Below are 23,591 nucleotides of genomic sequence, written 5' to 3'. Positions count from 1 at the left end.
GGAGATCTCAGGGACCGGTGCCAGTCCCCAGACTGGCCCTTGAGAAACACTGCTGCGAAGCAACATCAGGTGCTGTGGGAGAGGTTCTTCAGGAGTCTGAAAATGCACTGGGAACAGCCATGGCTGGCAGGTGCATGGTGTGTGGATGGGCCAAAATGATTCTGTGAGGGGACGAGCTGGAGAGGTTCAGGAACCAGCCACTTAGGGCCATCAATGTCTCAGCAGCGGTTTCCACCTAGGGCTAAATTCAGACCTGGTGCAATTCCAGGCTCTTAGTGTAGACACATCTTCTCTGTGTCTTTCTCATTCTCTTTATCCCTCTGCTGCTCTCCCCCTATCATAGAATCATAGAATAGAATCATAGAATATCAGGGTTGGAAGGGACCTCAGGAGGTCATCTAGTCCAACCCCCTGCTCGAAGCAGGACCAATTCCCAGTTAAATCATCCCAGCCAGGGCTTTGTCAAGCCTGACCTTAAAAACCTCTAAGGAAGGAGATTCTACCACCTCCCTAGGTAACGCATTCCAGTGTTTCACCACCCTCCTAGTGAAAAAGTTTTTCCTAATATCCAATCTAAACCTCCCCCACTGCAACTTGAGACCATTACTCCTCGTTCTGTCATCTGCTACCATTGAGAACAGTCTAGAGCCATCCTCTTTGGAACCCCCTTTCAGGTAGTTGAAAGCAGCTATCAAATCCCCCCTCATTCTTCTCTTCTGCAGGCTAAACAATCCCAGCTCCCTCAGCCTCTCCTCATAACTCATGTGTTCCAGACCCCTAATCATTTTTGTTGCCCTTTGCTGGACTCTCTCCAATTTATCCACATCCTTCTTGTAGTGTGGGGCCCAAAACTGGACACAGTACTCCAGATGAGGCCTCACCAATGTCGAATAGAGGGGAACGATCACGTCTCTCGATCTGCTCGCTATGCCCCTACTTATACATCCCAAAATGCCATTGGCCTTCTTGGCAACAAGGGCACACTGCTGACTCATATCCAGCTTCTCGTCCACTGTCACCCCTAGGTCCTTTTCCGCAGAACTGCTGCCTAGCCATTCGGTCCCTAGTCTGTAGCGGTGCATTGGATTCTTCCATCCTAAGTGCAGGACCCTGCACTTATCCTTATTGAACCTCATCAGATTTCTTTTGGCCCAATCCTCCAATTTGTCTAGGTCCCTCTGTATCCTATCCCTCCCCTCCAGCGTATCTACCACTCCTCCCAGTTTAGTATCATCCGCAAATTTGCTGAGAGTGCAATCCACACCATCCTCCAGATCATTTATGAAGATATTGAACAAAACCGGCCCCAGGACCGACCCTTGGGGCACTCCACTTGATACCGGCTGCCAACTAGACATGGAGCGATTGATCACTACCTGTTGAGCCCGACAATCTAGCCAGCTTTCTACCCACCTTATAGTGCATTCATCCAGCCCATACTTCCTTAACTTGCTGACAAGAATACTGTGGGAGACCGTGTCAAAAGCTTTGCTAAAGTCAAGAAACAATACATCCACTGCTTTCCCTTCATCCACAGAACCAGTAATCTCATCATAAAAGGCGATTAGATTAGTCAGGCATGACCTTCCCTTGGTGAATCCATGCTGGCTGTTCCTGATCACTTTCCTCTCATGCAAGTGCATCAGGATTGATTCTTTGAGGACCTGCTCCCTACCTTTCTCTCTTCTTCTGTTACTCACTCATTCTTTCTCTCTCACACACGAAGCTAACTGATAGTTTCCCACAATTCACAGCAACCACCTGGCCTGCATTTCACAATGCTTTTACTATTAAGTCTATCCTGCCTCCCTGGGCAGCTTTCATCAGCACTAGCCACCTATTAATCACCAGTCCTCCAGGAAACAAGGCACATGAAAAAGATCAAGTGGGCTGGCCTGACTCGGTGTGACAGGCACCTGTCAACTGGAGGCGACAGCTCAGATAAGGGACAGGAAGGTCCCAGCCCAGCAAGGTGGTCAGCACCATTTCACCAGGCAGCTGCTATGGCTGAGCTGAAGATCTTGTTGCTTTAATCTGCCTCTGAGGTCTCTTCTTGCTCCCTTTTCCAGTTCCCAGCCATGGCGCTGCCTCAGCAAGCCATCTCCTCGGGCAGCAGGGAGGTGGGGCCTGAATCGGCTGTCCCAGAGGGCTGTGTTCACTGAAGCTACACTTAGATGGATCCAGTGCCTGGAAACTCAGATGAAGGCAACGTAAATGGGGAGTGACTGCTATTTCAGACAACACTGCATCCTGCCTGTCTCTGCCCAGCTCCACTGAATTTCCCTGAACAAAACCCATTTGCCTGGAGTCTGCGTGCAAGTGAAGGAAGCACGGCCCATGGGTTAGGGCAATTGCCTAGGTTTGGGGAGACCCAGTTTATAGGCCCCCTGTGTGACCTTGGGCAAGTCATTCAGTCTCTGTGCCTCAGTTCCCGATCTGTACTGTGCAGACAATAGCCCTGCTCTGCTTGCAGGGGTTAGGAGCATAATTATACTAAAAGCTGGGAGGTGCGCAGGTATTCCAGCGATGGGGCCAGGTAAGTACCAGAGGTAGAGAGGCTGTGCATTTCAACCAGGACGACTCGGCAAAGTCATAACCCCAAAGGCCAGTCCAGGTAACGTCCTCAGACACCACCAGCATCTCTCTATTTGAGAGCTATCACATTTCTATAGCCGCAACGGTAGCATCAATAACAGAGCACATGGATAATCTTTGCCATGAATAGGTGGAAGTGACAGGCATTCGTGAAGCAAAGTAGCTAAAGGAGTGTGTGCAGGTGCCTTTCCCAACCCGCGTCAAGTACAAACTCACCCCCTGCCTGGGCTTTGGCTTTATTCGTGAAGAAAGTAACAGTAATAGAATATCAAGATCAGCCCAGACCTTCTCCCCAAGCCTGCCTGCTCCCAGGGCTCCTCCATGAGGATGGCTCAGCCCACACCCTAGATCCTGCTCTCTCCTCAGAGAGCCACACCCACCTCCCTTGTATCCACTGAGGTAACTACCCGCAATAGTGAGTCAGTAGAACCTGCTTAGCCCTTTCCCAATAGGCATGTTACCTGGGAAGGGTATTGCAGGCGATCACTGCCAGCCTCTTACAAACAGGACAGAGCAGGTGATTGGGAAGCACCGTGTGTGGCCAGTGACTCGGAGAATGTAAAGGCCTAGCAGCACTGCCATGGGCCCGCGAGCCCCCAGCACAGTGGCACAGAGAGCTCTCCTCACTCCGCACACCTGCTGTGTGTGCACGGAGAGACCCTGACGACTCCTCTACCGGCTCCAGCTCCACACAGATATCCCAGATCAAACGCTGTGGCGGTATCGGTGTGAAGGGAGAGCGAGTGATAATGGCTCCCCTTGGTTACACCTGCCACGGAGGACAGCTGCTAATCCTACCCGCACTTGCAGCCTGTGTGTGTCAAGCATGAGTCAGTGGCACAGAGCTGGGATATGTGATACAGGCCCAGTGAGAGCCCATGGATACTAAGCAGCAGGCAGTAATGCACTCTGGAGTCTCTGATCCAGGCTGCAGCCTGGACACGGAGCCTAATGTGTCACTGGAGAAGCCAGTTCAGATTACAGCCAGAGCCTGCACCGGCATTCAGCTAACATGTCTAGGCCGTAGAGTCTCTCAACAACAATTGTCAGGGGATGGGCTTTTCTGACATAGGAAACGGAGATCGAATACCAAAGCCAGTCTAGGGAGACCAGCCAGCCAAAGACAGCCTGTCACGGGAGCCTGGGATGATCATACCTGCTGCAGCTGCCTACGGTGAGGAGTGATGGAGACTTTCTGCTGATCTCTTTTGTGTCATCTCCCTCCACCGCTGGCACAGCTGGGGAGTTTCCTAGTCTATTGGGTTGTTTAATGTCTTCCAGTTGTTTGTCTCAGCAGAGCTGTTCTACCCTGGATATTTCAATTCTGCTCACTTAACTGCAGTGCTTAATTTGTGATGAAAGAGATGCCAGGGCTCAAGCAATTTTTTTACATTTATAATGCATGCAGCAAGCCCAGAGGTGCCGGGGCTCTGACCTGCCAACCCTAGAGGTGGCAGGGCTCAGCTCTGACAAGCCCTGGCCCAAACTAAGCACTGCTGCACCATCCGTAAGAGATCAAAGACACTGAGCCTGTCTCCCATCTCATGCCTATTCTTCCTCCAGTGTAACCCCAGTGACTCCAGAGGAGTTACTGGTGGTTTGCACTCGTGAGAGAGAGAGCACAGTTCAACCCACTGGGTCCAGGCCTCAAACTCAGGCTGCAGAGAAAGGTGCCTAAATTCTGCATTGAGAGTCTCAAATGCTTCAAAATACCAGTCTGAATCCAGATTTTGGGAGGGGCTAATTTTAGGCTCCCAAAACCCTGAGTACGGGACTTTCTGTCTGATTCAGAAATCAGGGGCCCAATTCAATGGTCTCTTACACCTAGTGCCAGAACCTCAGTTCAGGTTGAATCCCCTCTGTGTGGCTCCAGCTTCATGCAATCTACTTCCTCCAAGCCACATAAGGGGCAGGCCAGGGAAGGGACAGAGCATCAAACGAATGCAAGCAGGGCTGGATTGTGGCAATGCTGAGCTGGTGGAATGGGCTCTTCAAGCTAGCAGAATTTAGTGCAGCCCTGGGGCTTCACTAATGTATATTAAGGGCCGGTTTAGCCTCTGGGCAGCCCCAGAATCCTGGGATGCAGAAAGGTGGCGCAACTGAGCATTAAGCCCCAGGTGTATAATTTGCACCAGGGTGTAAGTGGCAAGTCGTGTAGCTTGAGCTGATCTGGCATGAAGCAGGCATGCAAAACAAGTGCAGACCAGATGCCAACAAGGCCTAACGCAAACTGAAGAACTTTCACAATCTATATACTCGTCACCATCAGTACTGTTTGTTTCCTGTGTGCTTCACTGAGCTGTGACAGGGACCCCAGCCTGGTCAGTTTCACGTTTTTGTTTCTAGTCTGTTTCCTATGTTCTGTGTGACCCCATCAGATATGGCTGGGAATGTAAATTGGCAGCAACCTGAGAGTGAGCGTGCCAGATTCTGGAATGCTCAGGGGTGCCTACTTCCTAACTGCAGAACAGCTGATCACAAAACGGGGCCAGCTTTTCGCCTCTGAGATGGCTCCCAGGAGAAGGTTGAGAGCAAACCCTAATCACAGCCATCCAAAAAGGTGGGGGTTGGATGCCACCCGTACAGTACTATGGACCAAAGGTCCTATGCAAAACGGCCCCATAACAAGTGCATGTGTCTGCTGCAAGATCAGCATTTGGGTGCACCTGTGTCCCGGCCAGCAACAGCCCCTTCCCCTGGAATAATCTGAGCAAGGGCTGTGTGCATGGGCTGTTGATGGATCAGGGGCATAGTCACATAAACAGGCAGATCCTTCCCCATGATCCCATGTTCTGCCCTTCTGCTCTTGTCACGGTGGGGATGTGCAGAGGGGTCTCTGCAGGGGAAGCCATAATAGGGACAGTCCCATCCCATCCTTGAGTCCCTGAGGTTGGTGTGTGGGGTTTTCTAACCAGCACCTTCCAGAATTTGACAGTAGGTAACATTTTACAGGCTCCATGTGTGATTCATGGTGCATAATATACAGTCCAGTGTTCTGACCACACACTATATAATACTGTCCATGGTAAATATTACATACTACATACGCTCTCTACTCCTTCTACAATCATTACAGGCCTGATGCTGCCAGGCGCTGAGGGCATACAGCTCCTACTGAAGTCCTGCAAGTGTCTTATAGATGTAGCCCCTATGACAACACATCCCTTACTGTCATTTTCTGTCTTTGGCCCCTTTATTGAAGTGTTACAATGTTCCATATCTATCTGAGCCTTGGGGCCTTAGATCATTCTCAGGCCAGCAAAGACTCTGGGAGGCCACAAAGGAGGTAAGGTAAATGGCCTCTGAGCTGAGCAGCCCCAAGCAATTTCAGACAACAGAGCAGGAAATCCCCTGATGCACAGGCGTGTGTAGAGGAAACACAACAAGTGGAGCTGCCCCCATGTGTCTTACTCCTGCACTCACCTGCACGGACAGGAATGAAATGCCAGCTGCCCCATGATTAGGAGCAGGACCTGACCCCATGTAACGGGTCTCCGCAGCCACCTGACACCAGCCCATCCCAGTGGAAAGTTACCGGCCTCCCTTCGCCTCCTCTCTCCCTTCCCAGGCATTTGCTAGGGCGAGCAGCAGAGCAGGTCGACTGGAGGAATGTGCGAGCCACACACACCCCGCCAATCCTGGCCCCTCATCCCAGCCAAGATTAGCGTGGCATGACAGTGTAGTCACCGGTTAAAAAGCCTGACATGCAGCCCCAAACCCCGGTCCTATCCCGCTGCCCACAAGGGATCAGAGCGCAGCCCATGACGTACCTGTGAGGAGTGACAGCGGGGACCATGGGAGGCTGGTGGAAAGGCAAGGTCCCAGCACCTGTCAGGCAGAAGGCCCTGCAGGCTGGCTGCCTCCCCTGCTGTATAGGATCCAGCTGCCAGGGACACCTACTGGGTCCTTCTCACGCTCTGCACATTGGCAGGAAGGTCACAGCAGATGGGGAGGAGGGGGGGGTAAAGATCAGCACGGAGATTAGAGAGGCATTTTTAGCCAGCCAATCCCCGCCTGGGCCGTGCATGATGACTCGCCCGGCAGCACAAGGTGAAAACAGGACTGCAGAAAAGGCACTGAATAAGCTTCCAGCCGCGCTCTGCCTTCCCTGGGTGGGACGGTCCCCCCTCCTTCCCTTCTCTCCCTCTCACATCCAGTTCCCTTTCACTATCTGTCTCTCTCACTTTCTCTCTCCTTCCTGCTGCTCCCTTTTCCCTTTCCCTTGCTCTTTGTCCTCACATACTTTTACTTTCCTTTTTTCCCCATCGCGCTCCCCGCATTTCCTCACTCACACTCTCCTTCCCCATCACTGTCTCGCCTTTCCCCTCCCGTTCCCTGATTCCCCATTACCCCACTCTGCTCTCTCTCCCATGCTCATCGCCCCCCGTCTCTCGCTCCCTTCCCGTGGTCAGAGGCTCAGCTCCCAGACCAGAGGAAGCCTCCCTCCAGTCCCCTCTGTGCAGGCAGAGGGAGAATGGGTGGGACATGGCCACCCCTTCCAATTCCACTCATTCTGCTGGTCTAGAACTTGGGACCCCAAACATTTGCTGTCATTCCTCATCCTTAAGGCTGGCCCTCTTAGCCCCACTACACTGCTTTCCGATCCATGCACAGGTCTCTCCCTTGCTTACAGAGATTTCCCTGTTCCTGGGGCTACTGTAATATATACAGTGTAAATCGACCCTTTTCCCCCTTAGTGCTACTCTGCCTTATAGGGGTGGTGGATACAGAGCCAGAGAGCAGCTCTCACCCTCCCTTCATCCCCTGGGGTCAGACCTCGCTCTGTCACACCCGGAATTGGCGAATTGGCGTTATCTCCCTTGCATCAGTGTCAGTTGTTTGGGTCAGGAATTCTGGACCATGAATCAAATGTTATGGACAATAAGCAGGGGCTAGGCCAAATTCTGCTCTCACTTGCTCCGATGCAGCCCAGGGAAATCAATAGGGTTGTGTTAGCTGACTGAGTGCACAATGTGTCCCATTGTCTTCGGGTGAGGGGAAATGCAATATTTATTGGCCCAAGCAGTAAATAATGACTTAGGTGAGCTCAGTATTGACCAGGAAGGGAAATAAATCTTGCTGTTCACCCTGTGAATCAATTACTATGCAACTAGGTGCAGTGTTACATTCTGGGGACCAGGTATTTAAATGCACAGCGCCAAGGTCAACATGCAAAAATGCATACATGCCTACACCTGCATGTGCAGGGCCTGCCTCTGTGGCCTTGCCTCTTGTGGGGGCCCCCTACACCAGTTCAAAGAGGGTGTGAAAAGCTACCAAAGTGCCAGAGCAGCGTTTTACACCCCCTTTGCATATGTATAAATAACTGTGCTTGGGGCAGGGCAGTGAACAGCCAGGCTTCAGCCACCCGTGATATGTGCACAAACTGGGTGATTGCCTGTGTAAATGGGCATTGCCTGCAGATGTCTAAATATCAGGAAGACAAGGTGGGTGAGGGAATATCTTTTATTAGCCCAACTTCTGCTGGTGAGAGAGACAAGCTTTCGAGCCACATGGAGCTCTTCTTCTTCAGAGCTCTGTGTGCTCGATAGCCTGTCTCTCTCACCGACAGGAGTTGGTCCAATAAAAGATATGTCATGCACCTAGTCTCTCTAATATCCTGGGGTTGCCATAGCTACAACTACATTAAACATGAGGAAATCATTCTGCTGGTGGTGATTGCAAGCAACTGCTCCACAGGGGTAAACCCGCTGTGAGAGGAGAATCTGGACAATAGTATTTTTCATCCCCTCTAGTGGTAGTTTTGATTATAATTCTCCCTAGTACAGGAGAGGCCTCTTGGCCTGCATTACTCTGAATACTTAAGAGAAAGATGGGTGTCGCTGTGTTTGGAGAATAGAAAGTAAAGCCTGCAAAATGGCTCTTAAAGTTTGTAGCGCGAATTCTGTTCTCTCCCTGATGTAAATCCAGTTAAGTCAGTGGCATTGCTACGGTTTTATGCCGAGGTAACTGCTATGTTCACATCATACAAACAGATAAGTTAGAGAAAAATATAAATACTCTTGCTGGAAGTTTGCAACATAACACAACTTTATTTCTTGCCATTCGGAAGGATAAAACACAGAGAGAAAGCCAGAGAGGAACAACTCATCCCACCTTATTCAAAGCTGTCTGTCTGCAAACAGGCTGCTGTTTGGCCCAGGTTGCACTCTTCCCCACAGACCCCCTAGCCAGGAAGCAGGACCAGGAAAAACCCTGAAACGTAAAGTGACAGCTTGTAATTTGGACATGGTTTTCAATACACCGCAGTAGCCAAAAGCAGAAGCTGAGCCAGCGGCTGTACTCAAAAAAACCCCAAATCCCATGCGTGTCCGTTATAAAACAACACCCATGAAGTTCTGTAGTGTAACCAGCAGACTAAGGGGAGATGAAGTTTGCTATGTGATGAGCTTCCACACCTCTCACCTTGGGTTGCCGACAAGCCCTTATTACAAGAGATGTCCCTTATTTTTTCATCTCTGTACAAGAAGATTGGGAGTTGCTGAGTGCTGCAAAAAGCAGAAGAAATACCCCTAGCGAATGTAGGTGAGTACTGCTTTGCATTATTATAAATGATGTCGTAGTAGGCATCCTTCAGCCTCGAGAGACCATGGGTATGTGCCCCGAGAGGTAAAGAATTTACTCAGTTGGTTTTATGGCATCCGCGAACATGGGAGAAGAGACCCGCTCAAGAGAGACAATCTTTGCCGCATCTGTCACATTTAAAGGTGGTGTTTTGACCTTCTGGCCTCTGCCTTTTGCAAGCTCTTTTCTCCTCTGCAAAGCTGGACAGCTTCCTCTCATAACCCCAGAGACCTTTGTTAAGCTCTTGTTTCCAAAGGCTGTACTCTTGAGTGTGATCTTTCCATTTATCCACATCCACGTCCATTTCTTTGAGGTCTCACTTGCACACATCCTTGAAACGCAATGCTGGGCGTCCTTTGGGTCTTTTTGCAGATGGCAAATCGCCGTAGAGGATATCCTTTGGGATGTGCTCATCATTCATTCGGCACACAGGCCCAAGCCAGCGACGGTGTCGCTGTTTGAGGAGTGTTTGCACGTTGGGTGTGCTGGCCTGTTTGAGCACCTCAGCATTGGTGACTCTGTTCCTCCAGGAGATTCCAAAATGATGATGATGATGATTGATAATAATAATGAATATCAGGAGGAGGGGTGGTGCGGGGGTGCTAAGAAAACAGTCCCTTATTTTTGAAATTCCGTGTTGGCAACTCTGCAGTTCCTGGTTTCACGGGCCTGTTCTGCTTTGGCTTCCTGTCCTGGTTGAAGTAGAACATTTCCTACATTCAGTGCTGCTTGTAGCCGGACACACATTGCGCCCGGTGCAGACCATTGGCAGGGGCAGAGCCAGGGAGAGCAGCCGCTTCGCCGACTCCTGGGCATGTTCAGTCCCACCACCAGGCATGCTCAGTGGGTGCAAGATGGGAAGTGATGCTGCACCTGGGTGGGCTAGGCTGGAGGGCGGGAGCTGAGTGTAGCACAGACTCAGTGGGTGAGGCATGGGGACCAGCGGCTGCAGCAGGGTTGGCTCCACAGGAATTGGCGGTGACCAACTGCGTCTCGTTGGGACGTATGAGCTAGCCCCTGGGATAAGGCCTATGGGCCTGGCAAGCAGTCAGGGCCCTGGTTTTGCATCTCATCTTCAAGGCTAGAAACACTGGCCGCCCTAACGCTATGCTGGGGCAGGGGCAGGCTCTGACTTGAATGTCAGAGCTTAATTGGCAGTGCAGCTTTCTGCAGCACCTGTGTTCTCCTTCTAGGTCTCCCCTCCGAGCGGGCCCAGCCCTGCATGAAATGTGCCCCAAATTGCTGACAGGGGAGGCATGGCTACGCTGCAGGGGAAGGCTTTCCCATTGCATGCATTTATAACCTGCATGCCTGACAGCAGATGCCCACCCTGCTGCAGTCGCAGTGTGTAATGCATGCTTTTTTTTCCCCTCACCTACCTCATGCTGATCCTTGGCGTTTGATCCATATCGGTCTATGCTGAAAGCAACGAGGTTCTGTCTGTCTTGTGGCACATCCGTGTACAAGCATGAGCCAAAATAAGCAAATGCTAGGGGCAGAAACTCTCAGCACCGTAAGGGGATTGGATATTAAACCATAGCCAAGGAACTCTACCAGACAATCGCGCTGTTAGTCACTCCCAGCTCCTTCCACTTCTCACCCGCTGCCCCGTTTCCCCCAGGAGTCTGGGAGGATTGGCTGCTTCCTCTACTGAACGGCAGGGGAAAGTCCCCAGGATGCAGCAGGACCAGGGGAGGATTTAGGGTTAGTGGGGCCCTGTGCGCAGCTTCATTTTCGGGGCCCCCACACTCGGGACCCAGCCAAGAAAAAGAACATTCTCTCTTATCTCCCATGTGGGAGGGGGTGAGGGGTGCGGGCTCTGGGAGGAAGTTTGGGTGCAGGCTCTGGGCTGGGGCAGGGCGTTGGGATGTGGGAGAGGTGCAGGGGGGCAGTGCTTACCTCGGGCGGCGTGACTCCCAAAGCGCCCGGCGCACACACACCCCTCCGGCAATGGCTTCTAGGCAGGAGAGCGGGTGGGGGAGGCGCTAAGGAGTCTCCACATGTCATTGCCTAAAGGCGCCACCCCCACAGCTCCCATTGGCTGCAGTTCCCGGCCAATGGGAGCTGCGGAGTCGGCGCTCAGGGCGGGGGCAGTGCGCGGAGACACCCCCATCCCCGCCAGGGGCGCACAGAGACATGCCAGCAGTCGGCTGCTTCTAGGAGCAGCGTGGGGCCACTGGCCACGGTATGCAGGCAGCTTGCCTGCCTGAGCCCTGCTGCGCTGCCGGCTGGGACTCAGGCAGGTTGTCAGATATTTGTCCTGCGTTTTGGGGGCCCCCTGTTGTTGCGGGCCCCGTGCCACCACGCAGTTTGTTTCATGGTAATTCCACTTCTGAGCAGGACTGCAGTGCAGGTGCCACCTGAGAATTCACAGCAGTGTTATCGACCCACCCACTGCAGTGGCTCTCCCCATTGTGGTGGCCGGCAGGGCTTCCTCTGATGAAGGAGGAGGAGCAGAAAGGCAGGAGTAGAGAGTCTCCCAAGGAAGGAGTCTTGGAGTGAATGGTGTTTCAGTTGGTTGTTTCCAGCCCCCGTAGCACTTCCCTCTTGCCTGGCAGGGAGGTAGAGGGACACTCATTCACCAGCAGAACTGGCAAGGGAGAGGGGAAGTGTAGCAGAAGAGGAGGATTCATAGAGTTTAAGGCCAGAGGGAACAGTTAGATCATCTAGTCTGACCTCCTGCACAGTTCAGACCATTAAATTCCACCCATTTTCCCCTGTATTGAGACCAGTAACTTGTGCTTGGCTATAGCAGCTCTTCCAGAAAGGCTTCCAGTCTCACTACGAAGGCATCAAGAGATGGAGAATCCACCCCTTCCCTTGGTAGTTTGTTCCCGTGGTTCATCGCCGGCACTGTTAAAAATGCATGCCTTATTCCCAGTCTGAAAGTGTCTGGCTTCAGCTTCCAGCCGTTGGTTCTTGTTCTGCCTTCCTCGGCTAGATTAGAGAGCCCTTTAGTGCCTTCTGTTTTCTCCGCAGGAAGGTACTTATACACTCTAATCAAGTCACCTCTCAATCTTCTTTTTGACAAGCTAAACAGACTGAGCTGGTTAAATCGCTCGCTGTCAGGCATTTTCTCCAGCCTTTCCATCATTTTTGTGGCTTTTCTTCTGTACCCTCTCCGACTGTTCAACCTGCTTTAAGAAATATGGGCACCAAGACTGGACACAGTATCCAGTATTGGTCTCACCAATGCTGTATACAGAGGTAAAATCATCACTCTTCTCCTATTCACTTACTTCCCTGTTTATACACTCAAAGATCATATTAGCTCTTTCTGCCCTGGCGTTGCACTGGGAATGCATGTTCAATTGCTTGTCTACTGTGACCCCTAGATCCTTTTCAGAGGCGCTGCTTTCCAAGATCCAGTAGTCTGTTCTGTAAGGGTGGCCTGCATTCCTTGTTCTCTGACGCTTAACTTTGCATTTAGCTGTATTAAAATGCAGGAGGAAAAAGAAGATTCCATCATGCCCAATAAAAAAACCTGAGCACATCTACATATACCTAATTATGTTTTGCTGAGGATGCAAATACAGGGAAAGAGCAGGAGGGAGAGGAGATAAATGAAGAGAACACGGAGTCGGGCTCTGAGTTGAGGCTGTCGGTGGCATCTGCAGTCCAGACTATGAATCTGAAGTTCTATGCCCAGCTCTGCCACAGATGTCTTGGGTGACACTGGGTCAAGTCACTTCCCCTCTTTCTGCCTCAGTTTCTCTTATCTGTGAAATAGGGACAGTACTTTTCCATCTCTCATGGAGGTTGTGAGGCTGAGCTCATTAACACTAGTAAAGTGCTTTGAGACCCTCACATAGACAGTGCTGAACTGGTGTAAATCATTGATATTATTGGGCTCTCTGTCTCACCTCTTATTCTCCTGTGTGCTAACATGCATCCCCTCTGGATACCCAGGGTCAGGTGGTGGTGGTGGGGTTTCAAGTGTCCCACACTGGCCTAGCTCAGCTCCCACTGGCATCAAAGGGAGAGTTCATCCTTGATTGCAAAAGCAGTGGAGGAATTAGGCCAACACCGAGAGCTTTGGAAAATCTCACCCCGTGTTGCTTGGTTTTGTAAGTCAGGCTGGCCTGTAAAGGGTTTTGTGGGCAGCATCCCTTGCCTCCTCAGTATTAACTGGCCTTTAGAATTTGATCCACATTTCCTACAATACCAGACACCTACATCTGTCTGCAGGGGGACTGTGGGTAGGAGGGCATGGATCACTGTACTGCTCTGTCACAAGGACTGCGATCCCTATGAGGGTGCCAAGGAAATCTGCCCCCACAGTGAAAAAAGCGTCTGGGTTGTTAAACACCCGCCGAGACAGAGCGTGAAAGGCAGGGTGTCCTTCCCACACAACACAAGGAGGAGGGTTTGTGTGACAGTGTTGTGTGTGCTACTGCAGCCGAGGCAGGCAGGACCGCAGGCATAAACGGGGATGTAGCCCGCACAGCTACAATGCCCATTGTCCCATCTTGAGCCGTTTGAATGGCTGGCTCTGGGGAGTGCTGCAGACTCCGAGCGGACAGAAGGGGATCTCCCACCCAGAAAGCTGCATAAAAATGCGCCTCCAAACAATAAACTCTTTGAGGCACATCATTTTGCACTGATCTGATTAAAAGAATCTGTTGGAAGGATTTTACAAACCATTTTAATCTAAAAATCCCCCGGAGAGTCTACCCTGGATTCCGTTTTCATCACAGCACCGAAATCTGTGTCTTCTCTTCACTGAATCTACTCCGTTCAGGAACATGACACAACCCCACTCTTTTCTCACTTCCAGCAGTTAGATTTGTACTGGGTTTGGAGGGCCAGTCCCGCCCCCGGAGCAACAGGCTCAGATTCCCAGTGTGTCAATACAGCTATTGATTTTTATAGTATTTAAAATGTTGTTTATGAATGGTGGGAGCACATGGTCGTAGTGCCATAACTATGCATGGCTGTCTATAGAGATTAAAATAAACCCAGTCCCTGCTCAGAAGGATTTACAATTTAAGCCACCCAATCCTGTAATTTTATCCATACAAATAGACACCCTGTGCCTATGTGGAGCCTCTCTGACTCGAATAGGATTCTTAAGGGCCTACCCACATGAAGTCAATGCCGCTCCATATGTGCCCGGAGAACCGCGTGATTGCAGGATCAAGGCCTAAACTAACGTAGCACCTGACGGTAACCGACAGAAGTAAGGGAGGAAGGTTCTAACCTGAGGGCCTCCATCTGTGAGAGTTTTAGGTTTCAGTCCTGCAAGGGCCTTGAGAGTGGGGCTATTCACGTGCTTCATGTTCAGCACTTTGCTGGGTCAGGACCAGAGGGCTCATCCTTTTGCAGGATGCAGCCCCTGTGCCGTAACACTATCTGTTGTTGTAGATAGACTGCCTACACGAGAAAAGCCAGCAGGGTTAGGCTCATGATTTATCAAGTCCCTCAATCTCTCTGGATTGCAAATACTATCTATCTAAATATATGTCAGTCAGCTAGCCATGAGCACATTAACTCTCCAGTTAAAAAACCAGTTGGCTGGCACTAGGACCTGGATGAAGCCCCATGAGACTGCTTGTATTTTCTTACTCTATAAAAGATTTAAAACCTCCATCAAACCAAGTCCCATTTCATTTCGCTGCGGGGGAGGACAAACAGTGAGGGTTGTTCTTTCTGCTTTGAGCGCAGACCCTGTGATACTGTGTGGAGAGGGACCTTAACATTTCACATTTTCTGCATCCAGCACAGCTTTTGTCCCTGAATTGGTCTATTTCTGATTTGTTTCATTTCGGGCACCAGGGCTGGGAGCAATAATAAGGGCTAAATCCTTGTTCCTCTTTCATTTGTCTGCATGGCCCGGCAGGATAGTTGGAAGAGCTCAAAGTGCTTTACAAAGGACTTCATTATCATTAACCCCATTTAACAGATGGAAAAAGTGAGTCATACAGCAGGGAAGTAACTTGCCCAACTGGTTAGTAGCAGAGGGAAGGAGGGATAGCTCAGTGGTTTGAGCTTTGGCCTGCTAAACCCAGGGTTGTAAGTTCAATCCTTGAAGGGGCCATTTGGGATCTGGGGCAAAAATTGGGGATTTGTCCTGCTTTGAGCAGGGGGTTGGACTAGATGACCTCCTGAGGTCCCTTCCAACCATGGTATTCTATGATTCAGAGCAGGGAGTAGAGCCCTGGATTCTAGAATGCTAGTTTAGGGCGCTAGTTACTAGCCCATCCTGCTTTGAAAAGAAAGACTCCTAGAAAATAAGGGAAAGGTTGCAAGTATTTGCTCAAAAGAGTCAGGATTGTGCCCTGACAACCAAGATGGCCAGCTGGGAAAATCAGCCCTGGCCTAAGTCTGCTCCCATGCCAGCAGAGTTAGGTCTATGTTGAGTGCTTTTGAAAACTCTGCCCTGGTGTGATGTTATTGACATGAACTGGGACTGTATAAATCATTGTTGCAACCAAGGTCCTGTAGTGGCAACAAATCTTGTATAAAGGGGTCAAATAAGGTGTCTAAGACAAGGTTATGGTTTGCCGGTTATGATTATGCTATCTGTGTGCATGTGTCATTTTTGTATTTAAATTTATAAGTATTGGCTCTATACTGTCTGTAGTTCAAATTTATGCTATGCTTCTGGGTAACACCCCAGACAAGTTGGTGTCAGCTCTGCCTAGCCTGCGTGGTGGCCCATTAAGGACCATCAGCGATACAATTGACCCATTGAGAGAAGGCAGATACACCTTGGGACTCAGCAAGGCATGCAGGGACCTGCCTATGGACAGAACTCTGAGGTTTTTCCAGGCCATATGATGGACAGCTTGTCTTTGGGACAAAGAAAGAAAGACCACATGGCAAGAGACTATAAAAAGCTGCTGCAGCTCCGCCATCTTGTCTTCAATCCTGCTTCTGACCTCTGGAGGGACTTTGCTACAAATGGAAGCTCTACACAAAGGACTGATGACCCATCCCAGCTGCGGATGTTCTCCAGAGACTTGATTTGAACCGGCAGTTTATTCTATTACTGCTGCAAGCCTGAACCAAGAACTTTGCCATTACTGTATGTAATTGATTACAATTTAACCAGTTCTAGCTCTCATCTAGATCTCTTTCCTTTTATGAATAAACCTTTAGATTTTAGATTCTAAAGGACTGGCAACAGCGTGATTTGTGGGTAAGATCTAACTTGTATATTGACCTGGGTCTGGGGCTTTGGTCCTGTGGGATCGAGAGAACCTTTTTTTTGGGGGGGTTTTGGTTTTCATAACCATTTGTCCCATAACAAGTGGCACTGGTGGTGATACTGGAAAACTGGAGTGTCTAAGGGAATTGCTTGTGTGACTTGTGGTTAGCCAGTGGGGTAAAACCAAAGTCTTCTCTGTTTGGCTGGTTTGGTTTGCCTTAGAGGTGGAAAAACCCCAGCCTTGGGCTGTAACTGCCCTGCTTTAAGCAATTTGTCATGAATTGGCACTCTCAGTTGGGTCCCACCAGAACCAGCATCGTTACACCTGGCCACTAACCGGGGGGGCAGGATGAGCAGACCGGCAAAGAGAATGCAGACAGATGGACAAAACCAACAGATCCAGCAGAAGTTGTTTCCTTTATTTTGAATTTGCATTTTTGTTTTGACAAATTCATAAAGAAATGTAGAATAATAGGCTTAATCATTATAATAGCGATGGGCTCAAACCAAAATCCCAGGGCTGGACACTTCCACATTTGGAGGAAATTCAGCTCTCTGCACCCTGCACACATTGGGTAAGCAGACCCCTTGTGAAGGTGCTCAGTTTATTATCCCCACTGGAGTACAGCGAGTTGTAGTGGTTTCCCGAGGCTGCACAGAATTACAGAGTTGGGAACAGAACCCAGCTCTTCTGGTACTAAGCCAGCATAACTACATGCCATCCTTCCCCCCCCCCCCCCCGAATTAGCACATTGAATCTGTTGGAATTGGTTGTACCCCCACCCTTGTAAACAGGACCCATGATCAATGTATAATTTATAGAATTATAATGGCTCCATGAGTTTCAATGAACAGGATAGAATCATTCACAATGGCAAAGTAATATGAAGGATAAGGTATACATGATCAACCCTATTGTGTATGCTACACAGCCATCTACAGTGGGAATGTCATTCATCACTAGGATATGCACGGTGGCACTTAGAACGTCACAGAGACACAAATTTGATCCTCCTGCTCACAAAACAACAAAACAGCACAGGCTTCTGCCACTTATGCTAAAGGAGAATCTCCACTAGTAAACAGTATTGGTCCTATGGCACACAGTTAAACAGTTCTGATTCCAACTCGTAGAGGGCAGTCATATGCACAGTTCATTAATGAACCACAATTCTCCAAACCCTCAGTGTCTGGAATAGCTGCCTTCTATGTCTGGCCTTCTTTTGTCCGCTTTTATGTTGCCTGATGCCAGCACAGCCAGCATTACTTTCGCAATACCTGCACGGGGGTGGGGGTGGGGGGCACAAAGTGTTGTCTTTTGGTGAGACATGCAAAAATGTAAGTCATTTAAAAAAATGCCATTGTCCGTGCTTGTCGACTCGAGGCCCTGAGGCATAGATACAATCCTTCCAACTGCGGATAGATTAAAAGCCCCTGTATGGCCTGATCCAACCCACCAGACATCAATAGAAAGATTCCCACTCACTTCAGTGGACTTTGGATCCAGCCCTTAACGCTCCAGCAATCTCTGCTTAGTCTGCGTTACTGAGGATGTTGTTGAACCAGGCGAGGCCCTCCGGCTCTGTGACAGGATGGAACATGCACTGCTTCCACCCTGGTGGGCAGGTGACTAGGATGCGGAATTGAACCCAGCTGCCATCCCATGGGGAAGTACAGAGCATGAATCACGAGGACGCATGGTAAATTAACAGACACATCAGAGCTGGATGGCAGTCCATAAGAGATGATGACAACAATAGCAGTTAATAATTGATAAATGCTAAGGCTGATCCAAGTTGTGCTGTAACATAGTTAAGCATGGCTTGAATGTGTATGTCAGTGAATGCTGAGAGTGGAATCTGAGGTCCTGGTTCCCAGGGAAAAACTCATTACAAGCAAATGAGCATCCACTCTCTGTAGCATCTCTGCTAGCACAAGGAGCAGCCAGCTACCCAATGGGAGCTAGTCCTCCTGGCCAATCTATCTGAGAGATAGGCCTCAGCCCTCATGAAGATGCGCCAACATGCTAGAGGGAAAGGAAAGGGAGATTCAGCATGTAAGGATGGCCTTGGGATCTGCACGGACCCACGAAACGGCTCCCATCTTTGAATTACTGAGGCTAGAGTGAAGGTGGTCCCAGAAACGTGCAAGTTTTCATTTATTGTGCTTGTGCCTGAAGTGGGGAGATGCGCGCGTAAAGGGAGAGGCTGATCCTGATCGTCACTGGTAAACAACATGTGCCTACTTCCTTTTGCTCATCCTGGAGGGACTGTTAAATAACCAGATGCAAAAACCAGGAGGACTCAGCTGGCTAGAGAGAGGGACTGCTGGGCTGAGCCTACTGAAAGCAACTGTTTTTGCTGGATGAAACAAGAGCAGGGCAAATTGTGGGGAGAGGAATGGACACCTTGTGAAGAACCCTCCCTATTCACCACAGTGAGTGCAGCCAGCCCTTCATTCTGATAACTGCAGTGCCCTCTAGTGCTATTGGCTGGACAGAACCGTTGCTCCAGAAAACTTTCAGAAGGGAGACCCCGCACTTCTGCAGAGATTGTTAGCCATTAGCTTATTGCATGTGTGCAGAGGGAAGGAAGCAGAAGAGAGGATGCAGGAAGAGAGGCTGAGGGGGGCTCCAATTAGAGGTATGAAGGGTGGGATTTAATGCAATGAACCCAAAGAAGTAAAAGTGGGTTTAAAGCAATATCATTGTGATGAGTGCAAAAAATTGTGTGTGTGTGTGTGTGCAACCTTTCTCCCTTCCTGGCTCACTTGTTACATTATGTTTAGAATTAACTGCTATCCTGGAAGCTGTCCATGTGTGCAGATCCCTGCATCCCTATGGAGCCCCATTGACTTTAGTAGGGGCTCCCCACTGGGCTAAGAGACTGCTCATGCTGAACAGCATTCAAGACCGGTGCCTTGGACTGCAAGCTCTTCAGGACAGGGACCGTTTTGAATTTATCTGGCTGGAAAACACTTGGGCATGGACTAATTATGCATAATTGTAAAGGCTGTATTTCTGGTGTAAAATCCTGAGTGTTTTGGAGCAGGGGATGGTTTATAAACAAAAGTATTGTTTTATTATCGCAAAGGTTAGTTATTTAAATGGCACTGGCAGGCCAAGCCAACTCTGTTGCTTTTTCAAAGTCTGCAGGGAAGATCCTATGACCGTTGAAAGGTGAATTTGGCCCAATATTAGCAGTTAAATAAATACTTGACCCACATGTTAGGGAAGGATTTTAGGGAGAAAATGGGTCTGGTATAATATACACAGTCACTTTGGGATTGCTGATAGAATCAATCAATCCATATTATGATTGCAGCTGGCTCTTACACTGCTCCTATCTGACAGCTGTGTACACCTTCTCCCACCAAAAGTCTGATTCTCGCACTGGCGTGTCAGGTATTATTTTGAGGCTCTAAAGAGAAGGATGAGTTCCCTGGGGCTGCATGTCTCAGATAATGTGTTGTATTCTCTTCCACATAGGAACATGAGCTACATTCACCCCAGCCTTTTTGTATTAAAGACGATGTGACCTTTATTGTGTTGCAGAGAGCAAACTCTCTCGCAGCTTGTTCAGCCAGCTGGAAAGGGCAGCCTCCTTGGGAGGTAGCAGCTGCTTTGATGTGCTGAGGCAATGCAGGGTCAGCTTGATGGCTTTATTTATTTATTTCTGTTCCTCTCATGATTCCATTTCAGTGGTGGCTCCCAATTTTTCCCAAGTGAGGGACCACAGAGAAGTAATGGGCCAGGAGCACATGAGAGACAATCTGACAGACATAAGTAGCCAAAAAAGAATCTGACTGCATCTGTCCTCATCTTCCATGCAGTGACGCAGCCTATGGAGACTACAAGCCCCTCTGTGCAAGGCTCCATCTTGAAACCAGTGGACCTGTGAAACCTCAAAATTAATTTAATAGTGGTGGGCTGTGTATTTATTTATTTTTGCACCCAAGTTATTGGCTTGGAGTTTGGTTTATTAGTCGTTCACCACACAAGCCCTGATCTTGCCAGGAGCTCCATGCAGGCAGCCCACAAAGAGCATGCTGCAGGATCAAGACCAGAGACTGTACTCTGTGAAGAGACTTTCATGAGTGACAATAATGCATAGGAATGACTCTGCTGTAAATGGGAGGGAATGGCTTATTGGATTAATCCTCAGGTTTCTGACTCCAAGACACAGATTCAATCACCAAAGTTTCAGAGGAACAGCCGTGTTAGTCTGTATTCGCAGACTTCATCTGATGAAGTGAGCTGTAGCTCACGAAAGCTCATGCTCAAATAAATTGGTTAGTCTCTAAGGTGCCACAAGTACTCCTTTTCTAATCACCAAAGTGTTTCTATGTGGTTCTTATATTCATTACCATAATAAAAGACAACCCCCCCTTCATGCAGATCTGTGGATAGCTAAATAAATATGTTCTTTGATACAAGATTTTTAAGATTTCTGTGAGATAATGCAAACTGGGATGAGGAACCTTCTGCCCTCTGGTGGGAGCAGAATGATTTATTTTATTTATCTGTATTATGAAATAACAATGTCCAAAAGAATATAATAAAGACTTCCTGCCTCTACTTGTCCCATAGGTATATCATTTTTCCTGCTTTCTCAGTGGTGGGTCCCCCGCTTGTCTCATATGTAAATGTATACAAGCTGCAATATTGTATAGCAAAGGTCCAAAGGCTCCAATGTACAATAGTGATTTGGTTTACAGCAATCACTCCATTAGTGATGTTGTTTAATGCTTTTACTGTGGAATGCTTCAGTAGTTTTTTGTAAGTTGATGAGAATTCATTTCCATTAGCAGCTCGTAAGATCCAGTGTCTAGCAACCAGTTGAGGCCATGATGTAAGACCCATATATTTTGTTTAATGTTTGACTGGTTGTTGATTTCTCTTAGATTTTTGCAAATGTCTTCTCTAATTTGAATTTAAATTAGGGCATCTATCTATGTTTTAAGGAAGGAAAGCACATCTGTATGAAGACCGGACAGCATCAGCATTTCTTTTTAAGGGCCAGTACCTTGACTGTTCTGTTCACGGTAAAAAGTCATATGTTTGTGCACAGGGTACGATGCTTCAGTGAAATACCAGGCAAAGTATGTTAGAGGATGGGCGCTAAAAGCCAGATCTGTTGAGGTTCTGATTGTCATCTGCTCAGTACCTCTGAGAAGACACTCAGCATTTCTCAGCGAAGGTGTCTCCTTTAAAATACGGTACGTGGTCACCAGGATTTTAATCTGTGTAATCGCAAAACTTATTCTTGTTTATTATTATGAGCATTTATAGAGCACCAAGAAGAAAAGGAGTACTGGTGGCACCTTAGAGACTAACCAATTTATTTGAGCATGAGCTTTCGTGAGCTACAGCTCACTTCATCAGATGTATACCGTGGAAACTGCAGCAGACTTTTTTCCACGGTATACATCTGATGAAGTGAGCTGTAGCTCACGAAAGCTCATGCTCAAATAAATTGGTTAGTCTCTAAGGTGCCACCAGTACTCCTTTTCTTTTTGCGAATACAGACTAACACGGCTGTTCCTCTGAAACCTATAGAGCACCAGTCACCATTGGCTCTGGGCTCCTTTACAAGGGTTATATAGAGAAATTAGTTATCTTAATTTCACTGTGCTTGGATGCCAACAAACCCTCAACGTTTAGTGGGAGAACTAAAAGCCAGACTGACGACTAGAAAGCCAGGGATGGCACCGTGACAGGGGTGATGGCTAGCAAGTGACTGGCATTCAGTGACTTAATTGAATTTGGTCTGCTAGGTTGGATCATTAGCTTCCCAGAGGTTAGCCAGGTACTGATGGGGGATGCAATGTGAACACTGATCCAATGCCCCCCGGTTATCTTCATGACATAGCATATCTGCCTCACCTCAGGCTGTTGGCTTGAAATTCAGGCCTGGTCTACACTTAAAAATTAGATCAACATAGCTACATTGCTCTGGGCTGTGAAAAGTTTTGTGTCCTGAGCACTGTCGTTAGGTTGAACTAGCCCCTCGTGTAGATGCAGCTAGCCCAATGGAAGAATTCTGCCAACAATCTAGCTACCATCTCCTGGAGAGGTGGAAAAGCCCCTCCGCTGATGTAGGACGCATCTACGCTATGATGCTACAGCAGCATAATTGCAGCGTCGTAGCTGTGTTCCTGTAGTGGATGTTCCCTTCACTGATATTTCTCAGAGCCTCAGACTTGCCTCCAAAGGCCTGGTCTACACTTTTAAAATTTAGGTCAACATAGCTATATTGGTCAATCCACACCTCTGTCCAACATAGCTTTGTCAACCTAACCCGCAGTGTAAATGCAGCTAGGTTGATAGAAGACTGCTTCCATTGACCTAGCTACCACGGCTTGGGGAGATGGCATTCACACACTGATAGAAAAACCCTTTTCATTGGCATAGGCTGAGTTCTGCACTACGGTATTATGCCAGCATAGCTACAGCAACATAGCTATGCTGCTATAGTCCCCATAGCGCTATACCCGAAATCTCAGGAATTTCTGTTGACTTGACGAGAGGATCAGAGAGGGGGGGGGGGGGGGGCAAAGGATAGCTCAGTGGTTTGAGCATTGGCCTGCTAAACCCAGGGTTGTGAGTTCAATCCTTGAGGGGGCTGTTAAATTGATCTGGAACAAAAAGTGGGGATTGGTCCTGCTTTGAGCAGAGGGTTGGACTAGATGACCTCCTGAGGTTCCTTCCAACCCTGATATTCTATGATTCTATGACTTAGGCCGGTTACAAAGAAGAGAGCTGGCAACTGTGTTAACGCTGACCATGATCCTGCAACTGGATAAGCAAGGATGGGCTACTCTGTGTCTGCATGGAGCTCCACTGATTTCAAATGGGGCTTCGTGGGTGCAGGGGTCCAGCTGCAGGATTGGGGGCGGGAGATGACTTGGAGGATTGGGGGCTCCAATGCCCCAGATGACAGTGCTTTGCTACCATGGACGGGATCTGAGAGTAGCAGGGTGGGTCATTTTGCTGGGGGGACCGATGTCGTTCTTAATTCAATCTGGCCTAATGGGTCTCTGGATTTGGGTGCCCAGCGTGAAGTTCAGACTTGGCTAGACTGTCAGAGGGGCTGAATTCTCCTTGAATTCAATGGAGCAGCAGCTCTGGAAATCAGGACCTTGTTCTCTTAAACTAGGCACATTTAAAAAAAAAAAAAAAAAAAAAAGCACCCAACACCAAAAGCCACTTAAACCCCCCGCCCCAAAAAACTGGCCGCAAGTACATAAGTGGCACTTCCAC

At 48.9% G+C, this 23,591-nt stretch overlaps 1 protein-coding gene across 1 annotated transcript in view; it reads right to left on the bottom strand.

Annotated features, from left to right (window-relative positions):
- PACSIN1 (protein kinase C and casein kinase substrate in neurons 1) overlaps nt 1-6,494 on the bottom strand; it is a 58,946-nt gene extending 52,452 nt beyond the window's left edge. The window contains exon 1 of the mRNA XM_048826554.2: nt 6,366-6,494. The gene's annotated coding sequence lies outside the window, so the exon portion shown is untranslated. The remainder of the gene's footprint in view (nt 1-6,365) is intronic.
- Nucleotides 6,495-23,591: the final 17,097 nt, after the last annotated feature.

This window comes from Caretta caretta, chromosome 21, assembly GCF_965140235.1.
Source record: "Caretta caretta isolate rCarCar2 chromosome 21, rCarCar1.hap1, whole genome shotgun sequence".
Classification (NCBI taxonomy): Eukaryota; Metazoa; Chordata; order Testudines; family Cheloniidae; genus Caretta; species Caretta caretta.
This window is presented reverse-complemented; position numbering and strand designations above follow the sequence as displayed.